We start from the raw sequence: 16712 nt of genomic DNA on the forward strand, positions 1-16712 counted from the left end.
TTTTTTTTCTACAAATAGAGACTTGGTTCGTTTGATTTGGACACCGAAAAAAAAATGCAATTTTTCACTACCTTAATCTCATTTTTTGTCTACTAAATACGTTACTTGTGTGTTGTAATTTAACACGCACCACTCAACCAACTCACTGAAACCATTATACCAGGAAAATAGTAGATAATATTCTGGAACTTTTGGTATATTTTATGAAATTTTTGGAGACCTGAAACTATTTTTAGTTAATTAAATGAGATAAAACGGTAATTAAAAACTAATGTTTGCTTCTGAAACCATTTTACTGGTAGAATGGTTGCACATAGTTGTATTCTGAAACCATTTTACTGGTAGAATGGTTTCAATGAGTAATTTATTAATTGTGTTTGCTTCTGAAACCATTTATCTGGTACAATGGTTTCAGAGAGTTGTAATCTGAAACCATTTTGCTGGTAGAATGGTTTCAGTAAGTTGATTATTAGTTATTTGCTTCTGAAACCATTTAGCTTGTAGAATGGTTGCACATAGTTGTACTCTGAAACTATTTTACTGGTAGAATGGTTTCAGTGAGTAATTTATTAATTGTGTTTGCTTCTGAAACCATTTTGCTGGTAGAATGGTTTCAGTAAGTTGATTCTTAGTTATTTACTTCTGAAACCATTTAGCTGGTAGAATGGTTTCAGAGATTTGTACTCTGAAACCATTTTCCTGGTAGAATGGTTTCAGTGAGTTGATGTAAGGTAGTTAAAAATGAGATTAAGGTAGTGAAAAATTGGGTTTTTTTTCTGTGTCCAAATCAAACGAACCAAGTCTCTATTTGTAGAGAAAAAAAAATTATGAATTTTGGTATAAAAAAAAAAAATTAATTTACAACGAAATAATTGAGTTCAAAGTATTAAATGGAAAAAAATCACGCCCAGCCAATCAGACAGCGACACGTGTCCTGCTTTTAAAAAGTAGATTCTTCTCTCTCCAGGGTGTAATCCAGTGTGGTGCACGCGCTGGAATCTGATGGATTCGGATGATCTGGGCTGTCTGATTGATCAGACAGTCTTGATGAGATCAGATCTTGGCTGTCTGATGAAAATCAACGGCCTATAACCATGGTCCTGCGGTACGCGCGCTACACTGGATCTGCGTCCATTGATGGTAATTTGGTTAATTAATTAAAAAGAATGGGTATTTTGGTCCAACTGAAAAGGTGCACTTTGCTAATTTAGACTCAACTGGGTCTAAATTAGCAGCCCCCATATATATATATATATATATATATATATATATATATATATATATATATATATATATATATATATATATATATATATATATATATATATATATATATATATATGAGGAGGGTTATATTGACTCCAAGAGTAAGTTTTATAACTTACTCCAAATCTTGACCTTTAATTTTAATTCCAATTAATGGCTAAGATTGATTGATAATAATTATTAAGGTGAGACTTATTTCTTTGTTGCACTGGAAAATAAGGATGATCAAAACATACCTCAAATAGAATGAATTAATGAATTCTTCTACCATAAAAAAAGAAGAAATTAAACCATTAATTATCAAAAATCAAAATTATCAAAATAATGATTCTTCGCCTTTGTTAATTTTTTATACGCATAATAAATTGCATAGTAGAAAGGATAAAAATACTCTACAAAAAAAAAAGTATAAAAATACAAATGATAACATTTGTACCAACAAAAAAAGAAAACATATTTTAAACCAAAAAAAAAGGTAAACAAATGATTGCATAAAAATAACAATAATTGGTACATTTTCTTATAAAAAATATACAATAAAATAATCAACTCCATTTAAAATAGTTCAACATAACAACGGCAAAGAAACACATGAATAAAACACATAACACAAATAAATAACCAATATTATGTACCAAACAAATAAATTAAATAACCAACATTAACTCTTGCCATAAGCATAATAATAAGAGCTAAAAGTTCAAAAGCAAAAGATATAAAAATCCAAAAAAATCATCACTATGGTCCAACCATCATCATAAACGCGGATTGAACAAACATAAAATTAGGTGTATAGGCAAAGAGAAGAAAAGAGCACACATGAAATAAATGGTGTATTGTCAACAAAAAAAAAAAAGAAATAGAAATGTTGTATTAAAGTGTCCAAAAAAAAATGGTTTATTCGTAAAAAAAATAATTGTGTACTTACAATTAATTGCTAGAGTTAATATATTCTATTTAAAGTATGTTTTGATAATCTTGATTTTCAAGTGCAACAAAGGAATAAGTCTCACCTTAACAATTATTATCAATCCATCTTAGCCATTAATTGGAATTAAAATCAAAGGTCAAGATTTGGAGTAAGTTATAAAACTTACTCTTGGAGTCAATATAACCCTCCTATATATATATATATATATATATATATATATATATATATATATATATATATATATATATATATATATATATATATATATATATATATATAAATGAATAAATTACCCTACAAAAAAATCATATTTAATTTGTAAAAAAAAATATCTATTTTTGTCATGTTTACTAATATTTTAATTTAATATAATTTTTTATATCTATATTTATTATATTTTAAGTTTCTATTTTATAGAGACAAATTAGTAACTTAGTTTTTTATCCTATTTTACTGTTCTCTAATCAACTTATTCAGAAATATGATACCATTGGTCAAAAAAAGAATTTTTTTTTTGTCAATTAGTTATTGGTTAGAAATTTTACCAAATAAGTGAGTTGATTGTGATTCAAATTCTGACTCCCTACATACATAATATAATATCTTTACTAACTGAGTTATACTCATGAGACATATTTAAAATTAATTTAATATATTATATTGTCTCATCAAACACAAAATCGAGACATAAATATCTTAAGTCCAGAGAACGACCTCTAAATGATATTTTCTTCGTCCCAATTTGATTTATGCAGTTGACTGTTGTGCACTATTCACATATGTTGCTTGTACCTTATTTTTCTACTACTCCCTCCGTCCCAAATTTTTAGTCTTTTTACCTTTTAGTTTTGTCCTAAAACTTTAGTCCTTTTAAGATACCAATGCACATTTAATGATATTTTACTATTTGTACCCTTACTAAAGTTAAAACATTAATTAAATATACTTTCTTTTTCTTAATAAAGTAAGGGTAAAATAATTTTACTTATCATTTCTTAATCTCCGTGCAAAACTCCAAGAGGACTAAAATTTTGTGACAGAGTGAGTAATAAACAAAAATAAATATTAACATATAAGATGTTGTTTGATTCGTCTCGATGAGTATTTTTAAAATATATAATTTTTATAATTTTTACTATTATACAATTAAAAATATTACTCTTCAAAGTTATGCATCGACATACGTGAAACAGTCAACTGTGTTAATCAAATTGGGACGATGAAGTAGTAAAAGTTGGGAATTAATGAAATATACACGTGGAATAATATGTATATAGTTTTAACCATTAGATTAGTTCTTGTGAACAAAAACCATTATCTTCTTTCCTCCTCCAAATCCTCTCTCTCCCTTCTAGAAATGTCGTGGCCCCAAACCTTTTAGCCCCCTATATAAAAACCTGAAATATGGAAATAGATGGTTTCTCTTCTCGTTCCATGTTTTTTTTTTCTCACTTTCTTAGTGCGTAAAAAATTCAGTTTCTAAAAATCGAAGTTTTTTAGTGTAAATTTTACACTAATTTTTTTTTTGATTTCTAGAAATCAATTTTTTTCCGCGCTAAAGGAGCCTAAAAAAAAAATGGGACATAAAGAGAAGCAATCGTGGAAATATATGGATATATGAGATCTTTGATATTGCTTTATATATACTCCATTTTTTTTGTCTCCCTTCCATGCTCGACCACTTCTTTTCTTTTTGTTGCACCCCCAACCACCTCACACCCAATGATATTTTACCCTAGTAATTTATACTAGTTTACTTGGATAACATCCTCTTCAATTCTCAAAATATATAAATGCACATGTTTGTAAAATTGATGACATTGAGTAAATACTTATAAAAAAACTATAGTAATAGAAATTATCATTTATCTTATGAAATTGAGAGAATCTATATTCTATACACAATTTACACTACTTTTTTAGCAACCTTATTGCCATAGTTGTAAATATTCAAATCAATTTTTATGCACTCCTGCTATATATATTTTTTATACGTGCATTCAATCATCAAATCAATGTTAAATAGAAATTATGTAATGTACCAAAAAAATAAATAAATAGAAATTATGCAGATGTTGCACCCAAAATAATAATAATTTGAAGATCTATTTTATATTGATGATGTATGTAAATTAAATCATTTGTATTGTAGTAAAAAATGTTTGTTTTAAGGAATATCAACGGCTAAAACCATAGTAACTCAATAAGTAAAGAGTAGCATGTTTCCTGAGATCACTTGGTTAAGGATTTGTTCTTCAACCAAGAGATACTTAGTTTGAGACCCGACACTAAAAAAGAGTAAATTTTACTCAAAATTTGACTAAATACCTTTTGACTTACATTTAAACCAAGAGCAAATACATATAATTAATTGTATTTTGCTGACAGAACATTTTACGTTAACACTGAATTAAAATTAAAAACATTCTTTTTTTTTTTCTTTCTTTCAAGTATATAGTAGTAGTAGCTATACTGAGATTTGGACTATACTCTTTATATATCATATATAATATTGTTATCAACTGAATTACTATTTTTTTATAAAAAAAAAAAACTGAATTACTCCATTTAATCGTGCTAGTAGTATTTTTGTACTAATACATTATTTCTTGGTGTTATGCAAATTTGCATGCCCATCCAAAAGCAATGGTAGTAGCTTGCTCGTCCGTCTGACTCTTGGATTGCAATTAAATGAAATGTCACTATTTAACAATTCATTCAAAATTGATTGATGTTTATGTGAGATATTAGGTGCCTGTCTGCATCTTGCTTTTTTCTTTGGTCCTAATTTTTTTTTTTACAAAAATAAAATAAAATAATTTATTCTCTAAGTGATCATTAATTTAAAAAATAAATTTACACAAGAAAAACTATTAATTTAATCTCTAAGTGAATGCACAACTGTACGAAAAATGCAACTGCAATACCTACAATTTAAAATAGCAAAGACTGACGAGTGTCTCCGGGGCACTCTTTAAGACCTTAAATAGTAAATTTTATAGAATTTTTATGGGAATATGTAAAGTCAATGTTTTGAAAATTGTAGTATTTAATTTTTTGAATAAAAAGTTACTTTAAATGGAATGCTTAAAGAGTGCCCCGAAGTGACTCGTCAGAAGAGTCTTCAAATAAACTTGCAATCACAGCTCATAAGCCTATGATTGGATTGTCCCAAGAAATGTACATGCATGCCACAAAAACAAGATCGATGAAACAAGAGTCATCAAGCATGCATAAATAAATAATGATGTTCTAGTTCCATTCCAGATACACCTAATTGCTACTTCCTGTCATGAATGTTCAACTGGTATGTATTCATCTACATTTATTTATCCAAATTTCATGCAACCTTATTGACGATTTTCAATAAAAATAATCTAGAGTCTAGCGTTACGTAGTTGTTGCCTAAGTATTGGTTGAACATGTTCTTTAAAGCCATCAGGAACAACTGAATCGTTCAAAGGATCTTTCCAAGCCTCTTCATACAACTTAGGGTACACATTTCCATCATAGCGCCCAAGAACCGAACCAAGCAAGTGATCAGTGTAATTAAACGCATCAACAAGCGCAATTGCATTAGGACGAACCTAACCACACACAAAATCATTAGCTTTCTTATATTATTACAGTTATAAAAAGCAGAAAATGCTATTAACTAGAAATCGTATCAGACAAACCTGTGAATACAAGGATCTCAACTGCTCATTCGCAAGTGATCCTTGTTTTTGAGTGATGCAGCCAGTGGAAAGAAAATCTCCCAGATGATTATGAAGAAGAAATAAAGCATAAACACCGCAAAGAACCTCTAGTTGCCGTTTTACACCATTTCCAGGTATATCTTGCTGCAGCTTCTCTATAAATCTAAACAGCACAAGGCTTTGATCAACTTAAATGTATAATATATTCAAGTATTCTCAAATTTACTAAACTACATTCTGCACTTCTTTCGGACTACTTCCACTGTGGTTGTCTTCACCTTGAAGACAACCTACCAAACCATAAATTCAAATTTAGACTCATAAATGAAAAGTAATTGAGAAAAGGGGACAAATATTATGTGTTTCTCTAGAATATAATTAGACTTGATCTTTCTGGAGACAATTCAGTAACTGTAAATCTATAGATGCAATCAGGAAGCTCATGAGAATAACAATCACCGACACATTAATTACAAACAAATTATGTGTAAATTCAGTAGAAACTTACTTGGAAACAACAATTAATTGGCAATGAGCAGTTGCTGCCTCAACTAAATCAGTTGAGAGTTCTTGAAAACCTACCATCAGAAAAATCATTAGCATACAATAATATTCAATCTTGTTGCACAAATTACAATAACAAATCAACTACATAGACATATCAGTATAGCTTGTGATTCAAACAATACATTGAATCATTTACCCTCTTCAGGATCAGTGAACTTGCTGAGATTTTGAGCAACAGCAACAGACATCCTGGCAGCCCTAGCTTCAAATGCTTCAATCACTACATTAGGCTTCAACCAATCCTCAGCTGAAAGGAATAAAAAAGAGTATAAAATCACAAATCATAGGACACAGGAATGCTTCGTGATATTAAATGAAAACATATTTGACTAATATCAAAAGATTACAATTTCATTATACCTCTTTTAACATCAGACTGATATTGCATCAATTGTTCCACGTGAGCCAAATAAGCCGTGGTACCAACAGGTTGATTTCCAGAACCCAACTGAGATATAGTCTTGATAAGATACCTTGCCACCTACATGAGATTTTCTATTTGTCAAAAACATCCCAATGTTTTCACAAAAAAAAAAATCCCAAGATACTTCCTAAAAACATCATAAATCAGACAGCTAATAAGGATGCCAAGAGGCGTATATAAAACTTGAAGATTTTAGACGCGCCCACGTGGAAACAGATAAGAAAATTGAGAGAGATTATTACACAATGGGAAACCGAATGATGTATAAGATATTTAAAAATTAACAAACCTGTAAAAGTAGGACAGTATTGTCTCCTTCATATGTGCAGGCAGGAACATAAACTGCAAACAACTCAGGTAGACCACTGCTACAGAGATAACCTTGACCGCCACAAAGTTTACGGCATTCTTCTATTCCACTCTACAAATGGAAGTTAATTTATTTTATTTGAACTTAAAAAGCTTACAATTACAAAGTGAATAACACATATATGACATGGTACAATTAAAGGGTAATAACACATTGACAGCAACAAAAACATTTTAATCATTTAAAAGTAGAGAAGGTTACTCGTCCGGTTAGTTATCCTTCATACAAATAGATAGCATGAATAATAAATTAATGGTAACAACCAACAAATTATAATAACCAGCACTTCACGACACGAATCTTTTTGAGATGGAAATCCAGACTATTAGAATAATTATATAATTGTTCTTGCAAAATATATAAATCACAATATGCTCTGACCTGTAGTTTTAATTTTTACTTTAAATTCCAAACTGATAATAAGGAGGATGAAGGATTATATGTTTTAGAATTGAGAGTTGGGCCTAATTCAACTCTACAAAACCGGCTTGTAAGGTAAGGACTATCCTCACTTATAAACATATATTCAAGTCATCTCGCAACTGATGTCAGACTTCTTAACAAACACCCTCGCGCCCTATATACTACTAGGGTTGGGGCACAAATATAAATGACGGATGGCCCGATCAGAAACCTGATAGCAAGCGGTCCAACAGATCGTGGAGGAGGCTTTGATACCTTCTTAGAATTGGGAGTTGGGCCTAACTTAACCCTACAAAACTGACTTTGATGGTGAGGATTGCCCTCACTTATAAACATAATGTTCAGGCCATCTCGCAAACCAATGTGAGATTTCTTAACAATATGCATGTATAGTAACACACTATAGATATTCACATGTTTCAATTAACAAAATGAACCGCATAAGGTAGCACTATAGAAATGAGGATATGAGTTTCAACATTTAGAAATAGATTAAGGGAGGAGACCTATCATAAAACTTATGGAACCTCACTTAGGGGTGATCGCGGTGCGGTTTGGTTCGGTTTTGAGCATAAAATTCATCCTAACCGCGAGATAAAAATGCATGCGGTTCGATTTGGTTCGGTTGATTTTTAAAAAGTCATCCAAACCAAACCAATGCGGTTTGGATCGGTTCGGTTGGTGCGGTTTAAAACATAACGATTGTACCGAACAATTTTAAGCATAAAAAAAAAAATAAAAAATTGAAGTTCCAAAATAACATTGTAGTACCAACAAAAATTATTTATCCAAAATAACATTATAGTAACTTACAATTTTAAATATATAAAAAAATTGAATTTTCAAAATAACATCACGGTACCGATAAAATTTGTTTATTTAAAATAACATTACAACACCAAAATAAAATTTCAGTACAAAAAATAAAAACAACTTGAAGTTCGATTAATTTGGTCGACTGACTTGGTAATTGGGCATGTATATTGGAATATAAATATATTTTCTTTTACGATATTGGAATATAAATATATAATAGTAACTTAATGCGGTTTTTGCGGTTATCCGCGGTTTTTGCGGTTTTTGCGGTTTGCGGTTTTGCGGTTTGCGGTTCAGTAAGAAAGCCATCCAAATACATCCAAACCAAATGCGGTTTTTGCGGTTTTCGGTTTGGTTTGGTTCGATTTGCGGTTTTACTTTTGGATTGGTTCGGATACGATCACCCCTAAGTCCTCACTAAAGGATAGAACAACAGAAAGAAAATCCCAAATATGAGTAAACCGTATAACCGTGTTTTAAATGCAATCTGAAGAAGCTAAAGAAACAATTAAATTAAACAGCTAACATACAGCAGTTACGGAAGTAGTCAAGGATTTCAACCCTGCAATGCATGCATGGGCCTCGGGCATTGTTGAAAAATCATTAGCTTGTAATTTTTGAGTCACATTCGTGTAAAGCCATTTCAGCCACACACTAACAAATCTGAAAGCATATGCAGAAGCTAGCAATGGGAAGAGTCTAGCCTGCTGTGTTTTGTAATCAATCACCTAAAATGAAGTAGAGAGCACAAAGTAAAACACACATTAAACATATAAAAAGACAATTCTATCCCATCAATTTACACAACCAATAACAACTTAATTAAAATGGATTGGATTATTGTGAAGAAAGATGCTCAGCCTAACAACATCGGCATTGTCAGAACCTAAACTATAATGGTTCTGTGAAGAAAGAGGCACCAGTGAAGATGCTGTGTTTTGTAATTTTGGGTCCAACCTTTTTTTATAGCTTTCAATCCTTTCATAGAATTTACTTAATGAAAAATATCTCCTTAGTGTATTTCTAATAACTATGAATTCTCCGACATGCAACATACTTGCATCAATGAGCTTTAAACCTTACCTGTGTTTCAGGACCACCCTTTTGAGATCCAAACTGTCTTCGAACAGCACTATATCTGGTAGCAATACAAACTGCTCGTGACAAAGCAGTTGATGCATCAGCTACAGTTGCCTGCCTCACATATAACATAGTTCCATAAATTAACTGTCTTGGAACACCGGAATGTATAAATTTTCCTTCTCTGGTGACCTGTGAAACCCTGGTAGATTGAAAAAACAGAGGAATCATCACATTATTCTATTGACAAAAACTAAAAAGCATACTGATAGTAACTTTGCCCTCACAGGTCATTTATGTACTACAAATTATACACCATTAAACCTCCAACTAAGATGGTTGGAATTTTGGTTGGTGAGGCTATAGAAAGGTAAATTATGTAAAACTGAACTACCTCATTAACATTTGATTCCTTGGAATTCGTACGTGGTCAAAACTTAGAAGTCCATTATCCATGGAGTTATATGCTGCATTTCCAAATTTCATTCCAATATCTCCAACAGTTATGCCTGGAAGAGGCAAGTGATCATCCAAGCTCCGGAGCTAGACAATGAAACCTTCAAATAGGACATATAGTAGTCAATAAATTTACGTTTGAGTCTAACACAAGAAATTTGGATGATTAAATTTGGTAATTACTGTGCACTCCATGGTCATGACCAACAGTAATAAGACGGGCATAAACAATAGCATGCGTTGATATTTTACCCAACCCACCAGTCCACCACTGTTTCAAATCAACAATAAAACATGATGATGATAGATCCAAAATACAGACAAATAAGCTAGATGAGAGAAACACAACTGCTTTCCCTGATTGCGCTCGCCAAACAGTAAAATAATAGTAAAAGTTTCCGGGGGACATCACCCATTTCACTCACTTTGCTGGAAGTCAATGTGGGGCTGTGAATAATGAACTCGTCTGTTTTTGGATCAAATGTTGCAGTTGTTTCTAGGCCTTGAACATTGGATCCATGACCAAGTTCGGTTTGGGCATAACAACCAATTATTTGCATATTATTAGCCAGAGGCAACCACTTTTCCTGCTGCTCATCCGTTCCTTGTCCTTTGATAGTAGGCACAAACATTACCTGCAAAAAATATATGAATAACTAAAATTTAACACAACCTGATAATATGCACACAAAAGATATATCCGATTCATCCACATATTTATTTGTTTGTTTGTCTCTTTTTGCAATCTACATATATCTTCGCGATTAAGAAAACAGGACAAAAATTTGAATTATACCCAATGAATATCTGTAAAAGCAGGCTGATCCACAAAGGTTCTAACCTTAGAAGCTTCCTGTTCTGTAAGAATACAACACGTAAGATTATAAATAGTGAAAGATATTAAATGTAATAGGCAACTAATTGTGTCCCATAGAAGAAAATAACAAAAAACCGAATGCAAACAACACTAATGCCAGAAGTGTCACCATTAAGACGAAGCTCGATGATCCTTTTCCATGCATGAGCTGCTTTTCTCAAAGTTTTCTTAAATAACTCCTTTCTATCAAGCGCGGTTCTGTTATCCTTTTGGAATACCTAGAAATGAGAAACAGCCAAAGCAAGGTTACAAATTTTTATAGAAGCCGCAGTCATCATTATCACCAAAAAACTAAAATGTAAGATATGGGAAACAGAAGCTAGCTACATTACATGTTAAAGCTGAACAGTGACCTGCAAAACATGAACTAGTCACCTAAGCACTGAAATCTCCTAATGCATAACTAGAAAAAATAAATAAATAAATAAATAAATTCAACCTTTTGCAGATAAATTATGAGTAATATCATTTTCACATAGTTCCAAAAGCAAAACACTACCTTTTGTGCAAAAATATTTATGAACATATCATTACTTGTTTAAAAAATATATCGAAATGAAGCAGAAGAAAATAAAATAAAAATTTATAGTTAAAAAACAGTTGATTTCACCGGATCCCTAGCAACAAGACGAGAAATCTGATCGGAAAGTACAAATTCTTGATGAGAACCAGCCCAAACGATCTTCGTATCGTTCACATCGAATTGTGCTTTGTTCCTCTCGAAAGCCAAATGATCAACACCTTCTATTTTGTTTTGTGCAGTTCTGAATTTCAACACCAAATAAATGTTTGGTTTTGAAGTTTGAACAATGAAGTAGATAGTGCATGTGTTTAGGGATGTCAATGGAGCAGAGATTGAACGTGTTAAATATGCTTGAATCTCAAGCCCCAAAAGCTAACTCTTAGGGTGAGGTTGCCCTCACATATTTATACACTCAACAACACGGGAACCTAATTAATGTGGGACTTCAAACAAACTCCGACAACACAACTACATATTCCAACACCTACCATCACGCCTAGCGTGGTCCTGACTCAAATGTCCACATTGGAGTCCTTAAACCGACTCTGATACCATGTTAAATATGCTTAGATCTCATCCTCAAAAGCTAACTCATAAGGTGAGGTTGCCCTTGCATATTTATACACTCAACAGCCCGGAAATCCAAGCAATGTGAAACTTCAAACAAACTCTGACAACACAACTACATATTCCAAACCCTCCATCAATTTTTATTACAGCATCCAATAGGGAGGAATGAAAGTTAATATTTTTAGGGTTCTTGACCCAAAAATCTGCACCAAATATTATCGCTTTGATTCCGACAATTTTCTGGATAAAACTATGTTAGATTAACCAATGTTTTGGTCTGGGTGGGATGAGTAGTTCAACTAGTTGAGCTGAGGGTTAAAGAGCGGGAGGTCCAGGTTCAAGTCTTGGCAAAGGAGGAAAAACTAACATAACATTAACATGCAATATTAACAATTAACATTACTTTATAATGTTTTGATTTATGATATATATTGAGATGAAGAAGATTCAGTATACTAGAGAATTTCACAGAGCATGTGGTTGTTGATTATAATTAGTGTTTGTGTTATGTTTGTGACTTTGATCGGAGAATTTAAGGGTGGTGTGGAAGGGTGTGCTCCGACGATTGTGCAGTAGTGAAGGTGGGACAAAGAAACAAAATTGAAGCTGAAAAAAAAAACAACGAAAAAAGAAATTGAAGCTAACAATGGGAAGGGATAATCCTATGCACACGTATCTACAGTAAGATCTCTGATTCCGCTCAATCTGACGATTCATAGAGTTTGTGCATTGTGCAACACTTACCACACTTATTCACGTTAGCCAAAGCTATAAGAAAATAAAACTAAACACGCGTGTGAATTTATTACCGCACTGAATCTTGGTCCTACACTAACACTTGTTTCTACTTTCCACCAAAAGCTTAACTCATCTCATTAATTAATAAAGAGGTAATACAAGGAGATAACATATCCAAATTACGACGATGAAGCAAAGAAATGGTCGCCCTAGCAATCGAGTGGGCAATCATGTTTGCTTGTCGCTTTATGAATTTCACCACAAAGTTTGAATTTGAGGACATTACATTCTTAATAATACAAATGGTGGAACTAAATTCAGAATTGCCAACACGTAAGTTGTGAATAGCATATACTACATTCTTCGAGTCGGTCTCAAATATGACATGATTGATACTTCTATGTTTCATTTCTTTCATAGCTTCAAGTAAGGCAATAGCTTTACCTTCAATTATGGAACACTTTTCTTGACTCCAAGAAGATCCAGCCGTCACAAACTGTCCCCGGTGATCACGTAGACACCACCCAGCGCTTGTTGTATTTGGTTCATTGTGAAAACCCGCTTGTTGTATCTTCTAAAGATAATTCCAATTCTCTTGTTATATGCCTTCATCGCCCTTCCATGTAGTTGTTAGCATCAAATTATAAGCACTTTTAATATTGGCTAAATTACTTAAATGGTCCCTTAAAGACATTTTAGATTTCACAATGGTCCCTTAAAGAAAAAAAGGTCCGATTTAGTCCCTTAAAGACATCTTCGTTAGCCAAAAAGTCCTTTCCGTTAAAAAACGTTAGTCTTTGTTGACTAAATTGGGAATGTCATACAGTGTAAGTGGGGCACCAAATGTCTTATTAATTTTTAAAATTTTGACCATTGATTTTTTTTTGTTAGAAAGAAACTCATTGGATCTTGCAAGACTATTGTATCTTACGGTGAACCATCAACACCTAGTTTATTTTAGGTTCATTCACCTTCTTCCGTCTCCTTCTCCATCTTCTTCATGAAGATCTTAAACCCATATCTTAAATCTACAGTTTTTCAAAACCCATATCCCTTTTCACATTGCTTACAAAATAAACACAAAAATTGTTTAGAATCTCAAATCCGACAGCTTCTACAGTGTTCTCTCTTCTGCTGATCTCTTTCTCTCTCAAAGCTTCAAGCAAACAAATCATAATAGACTCTCAAGCTTCAAGCAAACACACAATAGTTGAAGAATATTGAACCAATAGTGTGTTTCAGAAATTGTAAACAAAAGGAAGGAAAATACAAGGAAAATATACTAATTTGAAAATGGGTTGAAGAAAAAATTAAATGGGTATGATAAAAAGTTATTGGTATGAAATCATGGGATGAGAAAAATTTGAAATTGTGATGAGAATGGAAAGGAGGAGTTTTGTTTGTGGGTATGCAATGTGTTGGTGCAAATTTGGGGGTTAAAATTAAGATGTGGGAATTTTGGGATTTAGGGGTTCATGTTTTGAGAATTGAAATTTTGATAAAAGCTAAGATTTTTATTATTTTGAAATTTATTTTCTGGATTTTCAATGATGAAGTTATGTAGAGTAGGATGAAGGAATGAATGAAGAAGATGAAGGATGAAGAGCATGATGGTGCACGGCTAGATCCGGTGGACATGCAAAATCTAATGGTTTACTTTTCTTCAAAAAATTCAATGGTTAAGATTAAAAAATGTATTGAAGTATATGGTGGACCACCTATAATGTTGGTCCACTTAATATATTTGGGGTTGATAAATTAACGGAATGGACTAATATAACAAACGGTCAATCTTTAAGGGACCAAACCGAAACTTTTTTTCTTTATGGGACCAATATGAAACTAAAAATATCTTTAAGGGACCAATATACTAATTAAGTCTTTAATATTATATTCACCATGTATATCATCATGTCACACTAGCTTGTCCTCCTTGCATCAAATAAAGGAGTATCTAAAATATAATTAGCGACACTTAATAAAGACTCAATTTTTTTCCTTATCTCGCATTAGGGAGCATAGGTTGATTAATGGTAATGTTATGTACACCCTGAGGTTGTGGCCTCTGGGGATTGCATCCATCTTCCGTCCTTCTCTCTTTGCCAAGGTTCACTCATGACTTTGATTTTAGAACCATTCACAATCCTCCACCTACACTCATTCATTAGTACTTTTCGAGAAAGCCAAATACTACGCCGCGCTTAACTTGGATTACTGCCAAGGTGAGAATCAAATAGTGAAGAATTTGGAAAGTACCTTGCTTTGTAAATTTTTGCCACCAATGAGCTTGGCTTTGTCATGATTTTCCACCCTTGTTTTGCTACCATTGCCAAATTAAAAGTGATATTTTCTCTTTATGCCCCCCACGTTTCTTTTATACCCCCCTTACTTACGTTTTTGCCCCTGCACGGTGTTTCGGGTTATACGAATTGAACTTTAAAAAAATTCGGTTAATAGAAATCGATCGCGTTTACCTTCGAGTTTTGTTAACCGAAGTTAACTGATATAGAAACAGAAGCATTTCATAACCTCTCAGTTATGTTTTTTCTTCTAAACACCAACAACACCACTCCTTCTTCTTCTTGAGAGCGATTTTGTGGAAAACTTCAACATCCTATCTCAAACCATTCTTAATCAAGTAAGTTCCATGCATTTACATTCACTCTTTTCTCATTCCATGTTTTTCTTATCACATTCACTCTTTTCTACGTTTTTTTCCCTCCCTGAGTAATTTTCTATCTCAAAATTCTATGTTTGAATTGTTGATTAATGGTTAGTTGTTAGTTTAGTTAGATGTTAACATGAATGCATGTGATATTAGGTTTAATTTGTGTATGCAATTAGATGGTATTATGGTGTACACTAAGTGTTTGACAAAATGTGTAAGTAAAATTCAATATGCTTCCATATGAATAATGTTAACCATAGGTGTTAGGATTAAATGTTGATTGAATTATAGTTTGAATTTATCATAGTTTATAAGATTGTATTGAGTGTGAAGATATTTTTCCATGTTAGGATAAATATGGAAGAAAATGTTGGGAGAGGTAGACATGGCAAGCCAAGCAATGCAAATGCTTCCGCTCGTAGAGAGCTTGCTGCAAATCGCCCTGCCAAACGAGGTCGTAGTAAGCAGCAAGGACCAATTCCGGCGCGAGGGACACATGATGCTGAGGCGGGTGGTTCGCGTACGCGTACACGGTCACGTTTAGGCCAAGCACAAAATGCTGCTGAGGATGATGATTTTGACGCGGATCAATTTCTAAATCAGGATGCCGAGTATGGCGAACCTGAAGAACCGCAACCTGATGAACCGCAACCTGATGAACCGCAAATTGAAGAACCGCAACAACCACCACGACGGAGACCGCAACAGCGACCACGACAACCACGACGAGATGCAGCAAATGAGGGTTATGGAGGAGGACCAAGTGATATGTCATTATTAACACAATACGGAAATCATAGGGCGGTTCTGATATGGGATGCAGAACCAGATGATCACGAGGTACCGTTAAGTGTATTAATTGTTTTATTAAATGTATTAATTGTTTTAAATACTGTGATTATGTTAATTAAGTTTTCAATGTTTTGTGTTGTTGGAATTTTTCAGGTTTTAAAGAGGACTCTGCGTTGCCAAGCTAGCGGGAAAAAGGTTATGGACATCGTCAAACCGCCTCGTAGTGAGAGGTGGTTTTGGGATCCAATAGAAGCATCGGGATTGGAGCCGCTTACCCGTGTCAATTTTAGCGTACTTGACTATGGGGTTATATGGGCATTTGTTGAAAGATGGCATCCGGAAACAAGTACTTTCCACCTTCCGTTAGGTGAGCTCGGCATCACATTGGACGATGTACAATGTCTGTTACATCTTCCAATCCAAGGAAAGTTTTTGAACCATACGAAGATGTCAAGGGGAGAAGGGGCTGACATGGTTAGTTCATATCTAGGAGTTGAGCGACAGGATATTGAT

General features: G+C 33.0%; 1 pseudogene; it reads right to left on the reverse strand.

Annotated features, from left to right (window-relative positions):
• Window positions 1-5406: 5406 nt before the first annotated feature.
• LOC123911399 lies at window positions 5407-12027 on the reverse strand (annotated as a pseudogene).
• Window positions 12028-16712: the final 4685 nt, after the last annotated feature.

This window comes from Trifolium pratense, linkage group LG2, assembly GCF_020283565.1.
Source record: "Trifolium pratense cultivar HEN17-A07 linkage group LG2, ARS_RC_1.1, whole genome shotgun sequence".
NCBI classification, from domain to species: domain Eukaryota; kingdom Viridiplantae; phylum Streptophyta; class Magnoliopsida; order Fabales; family Fabaceae; genus Trifolium; species Trifolium pratense.